This window comes from Pteropus medius, unplaced genomic scaffold, assembly GCF_902729225.1.
Source record: "Pteropus medius unplaced genomic scaffold, Ma_sr-lr_union100, whole genome shotgun sequence".
Classification (NCBI taxonomy): domain Eukaryota; kingdom Metazoa; phylum Chordata; class Mammalia; order Chiroptera; family Pteropodidae; genus Pteropus; species Pteropus medius.
This window is the reverse complement of record NW_024350921.1, coordinates 1,164,118-1,170,084: the sequence shown is the minus strand read 5'-3', so window position 1 is coordinate 1,170,084 and position 5,967 is coordinate 1,164,118. Positions and strand designations below refer to the sequence as shown.

The following is a 5,967-nucleotide window of genomic DNA, read 5'->3' as shown; positions in this document are numbered from 1 at the left end:
AGAGCCCTCAGTCGCCAGCGAAGTCATTGGTTTTCACCGCAATGAGTATAGATACATGGCTTGATTTTTATCACTCATTTCTTGAGTGAAATGACCACTCTTTCATTGCAGTGAGCTTCAAGCTATGTGAACATTAACTGCATGTTTTTTGGAGTGACATTGGTTAATAAAATTATGTAGGTTTCAAGTGTACAATTCTATAATACATCATCTGCATATTGCATTGTGTGTTCGCCACTCGAAGTCAAATCTCCTTCCGTCACCACATATTTGACCCATTTTATCCTTTTCTACCTTCTCTCCCCCCTTCCCCTCTGGTAACCGCTAAACTATTGTCTATGTTTATGAGTTTTTGTTTATGTAGTTATTTTTAGTGCCTAAAAATTGCTAAAATATGTCTACTATATGATGGACAAAGTATGTGAAAAGCAAATAAAAATGTGTAAGCAAATAGAAAGTTGTTCAACTTTAGAATGAAAGATCTAAAATCAGGGCAATAATGATGTTCGTTTCCTCTATTAAGTTATTTTACAAATTATAGCGTGTAGTGCTTGCGAAGATATAAATGGAACCGGGACATCTGTCCATTGCTGGAAATGACCACATAAAGTGGGAGGAAATGTTGGAAAAATAATTTGACAATACTTGTAAGAGTTTTATTTAATTCATACCCTAAGTAATAGTAACCAGGTGATATTAATATAATATATATATATAATAATGTAATCTTTTTGTAATATGGTTAAATACTATGAGAGAAAAATAACTATTAAAAATTATAGAACCATTTGTAAATATAGAGGAAATCCACAAAAAGTAATACCTTTTCTTAAAATTAAAATTAGAAAATAGAGCAAGGTATACATTTATTTAAATATCCACAAATAAAAATATTTGGAAAATAAATGAACCTAGATGTCTAACAAAGCATCATGTAAGCAATTGCATCTATATATAATGTATTACTAAGATATTTTGAATACACTAAAACCATTAGTTTTATAATTTAAAAATAATATCTGAAGCAATATAGATAAAGAGCTCAATGTAGAAAGGCGAGTTACTTAAGATCTGGATAAGAATGAGAAAAATTCAAATAGCATCTAATCTTTGCTACATATAGGTAATAATTTTTATGGGACTTAAGATGGAGAGACAATAACTTATATTGAGGGATTTAGCGAGGCTTTAGAATGAAAGAGGGAGCATTCTAAATGAAATTTAGAGGACAACATCAACAGGCAGAAATATGTGTAAAGTAGTTTGACCAGCTGTAGAATGCAGACCAATCAAAGGGAGAAACACATGTATGCAGAAGGCATGTTGGAAAAGTGAAAAAAAGCATTTTGTTGAGAAAAAATATCCATACCCTCTTACCCAGTCATTCACTTATTTGTTCAATCAGCTAATATCTATTGAGCAGTAATTCTGACCAGACACTTCCAGATGTACAGTATCATGGTGAGAAAGACACAGTCTCTGCATTCATGGGGCTCATATTCCAAACATAAGACAGAAAAGAAGTGTTAGAGTAATGTAAGTGCTATTCATTTATATTAGGTGCACTACTATTGGGTGACTATGCTTCCAAATATTTATAATTAGTTTAATAATAACAATAACCTTATGAAGTGGAAATTCTGTCAGGCCCCTTTAAATTAGTTAGGGAAAGAGCAACAATCTGGACATCAACACTCAAACAAAAATTGCACTCCTGTAAGTAAATTTCCAACAGAAAAATAAGGACCGGCAGGACAAGGAGATTAAAATTTATTTGAAGATGCACATAAATCAATAGTTTTCCATTAATTAGACATTATTTCCCTTCAATTTCTGTCCTTTAAGATTCTACCTGGACTTTGAGATTTAGTATAAAATTCTACCTTCCCTATTTAAGAAAAGCCATTTCCTTAAATAGAGGTACATTTGCTTGATACCTACTTTATGTTGAGCAGGATTTTAGGCCCTGGGGACACAGTCAATTAAGTCCTGCTCTCTGCAAAGAGCATAGAGACTAGTGGAGGAGACCAAAGACTGATCAATGCTGACAATAATGCATTCAAGACCAAATCGAGAGATCAGGGCCAGCTTCCTGAGGGAGATGTGATTTGAGCAGGGTTTTGAGAAATGAACAAGACTTATCCAGGTTAAAAGAAAGTCTGGAATGGTGGAAAACAAGAGGAAGGGTACAATGATAATAAAGACCTTATTATTTATTAAGCTTTTATACTGGATGTCATACATTTTATATGCATTAGTCAAATCTTAGCATAATCTTATGAAGCAGATATTACCACAGTCATCATCATCTCTATATTATAGATAAAGAAAGTGAGTCATAAAGCTGTTATAAAGTGTGGTTCTAGATCCTGATTTTTATTGCTGGAGACTAATTAGTTTATTCTGGTTCTCGTGATGTTAGCCCCTCTCCCCAACCACAGAGAATTCTATTGGCTGTGCTATGTTGGGTTATTTTCTGTTCACAGATATATATTATCTCCCAACTCCATTGGACGCTCCAGAGAGTTACACACCATGCTCCTTGTTATATCACGCATGTTACTTTACAGGTGAAGCTGAGGTTTCATTTTATCTATTGATTGAAGAAGAAATATCTGGTTTTAACAAAGCAGTGATTAAAAAACAAAGTTAAAAAAATTCCTTTGGGAGAGATGAGGCCAGTCTTTTCTCAAATGTTAGAGATTAGTTTCAACATGTTTAATTTTTCTTAATTATTTCTTCATAAATTCAACATGCATAAATGTCTCAAGAATGTTTTAATATGATTTATTTGCTAATAAGTTGTCTATATGTGATCCATAATTTGAGAGAGATATATACATATACACACATAAATATACATACATATATATATATATATATATATATATATATATATATATATATATATATATATATATATATATATATATATATTTATCTACCTTCCAAAACTACATCCACCAAGCTGTGATAGGTTTTTTTTCTTCAGGAGAAAAGACCAGATATTTTGCTCTTATTCACATGGTTTTCAGTACTCTGAAATGAAAGGCCAGCACTCCATGATCTCCATGGTACCAAATGGTTCTAATTTTCTGAGAATATGGTCTTACTGGGGAATATGATTTAACCAGAGAATTTTAGGCTCATCTATTTATTCTGCCTCATATAAAACCTTTGGTACCATCTAAATTTATAGTTTCTTTTCCAGATTTGCTCTTTTTTTTTTTTTAAGTATCTGAACAAGACCCATACTTCTAGGTTGGTCATTTTCTCAAGGATAGAAAACTTATTCTGAGAGAAACGAAGCTGCAAGTGAGAATTTGTTTCCAGTGACACCAGTACTCATCTAGAGGGCCTAAGTCACAACATGGATTCAATGTTCAGTGCACAAGAGTTTAGTTCCCTGGGGAAGAAGCAGAGCAGGCAAGGGGAGAAAGAAGGACTAGGGAGCTTAGCACAAACAAGGCCGAGAAACAGAGTGAGCGTTCAGATCAGAATTAGCTAAATAGTCCTGCAGGTTAAATAAAACCCTCTGGTTTACCCAAGATCAGATTTTTTGTATATTTACCAAAATGCAGATTCCTGGGACCCAGAACAGAATGGAATTGGATCATTTGGGAGGAAAAGGGAAGGAGGGTGTGCAGAAATCTGTGCTTTGAACAACTTCCTCAGGTGAATCTTATGCACAAGAAAGTTTGAGACTTGTGCAGATAAAAAGGTTGGTTAACAAGAAAGTGTTATTTTATAAGTGATTATCCTTGCTCTCAAGAAAACATTCAGTATTTCCAAAGATTCAGAAAATGACCTTTTAAACCTTTGTATTTGTCCAAGTGCCTCTAATTTAAGACCTCCGACAAAATTTTAAATTGCATGGCAAATTTTTATCTTCTTTCCTGCTAAGCTTAAAGATACACTTATAAGTGCTTTCGAGTTTTTATTTCAATAGATTGGACTTAAAATGGTTGCCTCAAGTTCAGCTAAGACACTGGTGCAGAATGATTTTGTTTGGATTTGGATTTGTACACAAATCTGAGCACATCACATTTCTTTTCAGAAAGCTGCTCTTAAATTAGGAGAGAAGTCTCTTTCTCTCAAAAACCCTTTTCAACCACTTCAATGCCTGAAACATGTTTTTCTCAAATGAGGCTCGAATACTAGGGCTCTGAGAAGTATAACATAGCAACATCTAAGATGCTTATTCTGAATTTCCTAAGAATGTATTTTGATAAAGTATGGGGGAGGGGAACAGGGCGAGGCCTGGAACAGGGAGAGCCATGCACAGCAACAACTTCAAAAGACCTTGACCCTTCATCTCCCAGGGACCGGTCCTGTCCTGTCGTTTTACCATGTCTTTCCCCATGTGGAAAGGAACAGTCATTTGAAGATGATGGCCAGTGTTATCAGAAGCATAGCTAGTGGAACTAATAGAATCACGTGGTCAAAATCTGGCCCCTTATCTAAAAAGAACAGAGGAAAGATTGTTTCACTTTATCCAGATAATAAATCAAACCAGAGAATACTGATTAGTCCATAAAATCTTTTCAGCCACACTATATTTGCCCTACAGAAAAAGAAAAGCGTTCTATTTTAGTGACTCTCTAACTCCTCCCTGAGCTGCCATAATTAAGGGTCACTCCAGGATTTTCAGAGCTTTCTTTGGTAGCTTCAGAGGGGAAAGATAGGAGGTGGCTTTGAACAAACAGGAACCTCACCCATAAAGCCAATATCAAATTTCACCCTCAGTTCTTTTGCCAGCTAAAGCATCCGCATGGAGAAGGGAGCGAGCCATTGTGCCAGGGAATTCACCCATAGGGAAAGACAAAACCCCAACAAGAAGGTCTAACAAAAAATAATCTCAGAAGCAAGTCTTCACACTGGCTCTCAGAGTGAAATACACTCTAGGTCTTGATTTTTTATCATTGAAGATAACAAGAGCACACATTGTGAACTGGAACTCCGTGGTGGAAGGGTACAGCGTGGACTGAGGCTAAAACTTGGTGCTCTCCAACTTGTAGTCGAGAGTCTGAAGACTCCCGAAGGGTTCTCTGATTCTCTCCCCACTGACAATCTGACAGGGTTTACCCACCTGGAATTCTTCAGGTGTCACTGTGTGATTCTGTCCTCACTTCTCACACTGCCATCCCCAACCAAGCCTGAAGGATTTTTAGAAGGATTAGAAGAAGAGCCAAATGGAAAATCAAACAAGCAGAAGGCTTATCAAGAGATTAGTTCACATGGAATATATGCATTTGTGTGCCCCAAAGGGTGGTATTGTATGTACATGGAAAAGCTGTTCCGAGATTTACTTTTTTTTTTCAAAAGTTAATAATAAATTTACTAAACTTACCAATTTCAAATTCAAAGGCTCAGTTATTTCTCTAAACTTTTAAGGTCAGTCTATATTTGATGAATTGAACCTATAATTATTGAGAAATTTAAATTCCCTTAAACTGTCCATTGTTAGTTGTAATCTTACTAATGTCTACTTAAAAATTATGGGACTGTTTTGATCGCTTAGGTATTCATTTTTTTTTTTTAAGCAAGGCAAAACTTGGTTGACCTCACAGATTGCAAGGACCTTATCAGCTTATAATCCCTTATTTTTTATTTTTCACGCCTATGGCACCATGTCTTCCTAGGTAGTCTCCCATCCAAGTACTAACCAGGCCCAACCCTGCTTAGCTTCTGAGATCACACCGGATCAGGCTTGTTCAGAGTGGTATGGCCGTAGACTAGATGTTCATTTTATATTAGAATTATAAGGCTAATCTATTGTCTCTATCAGTTTAAAAATCTCAAACAATATGGATACACGAAGTACCAATTATGCACAGATTCCTTAATTCAAAGATATTAATACCACAGATTAGATCTTACAAAGATTTTCTGTATTTAGTTTGAAGTCTTCCCACTATTGAAAGATATTTATCCATTAAGGAAACAATTATGGCATTCCACGAAATT

The 5,967-nt window shown here is 35.1% G+C and overlaps 1 pseudogene; it reads right to left on the bottom strand.

Annotated features, from left to right (window-relative positions):
- Nucleotides 1-5,617: 5,617 nt before the first annotated feature.
- On the bottom strand, nt 5,618-5,736 carry LOC120584483 (uncharacterized; annotated as a pseudogene).
- Between the last annotated feature and the right edge of the window lie 231 nt (nt 5,737-5,967).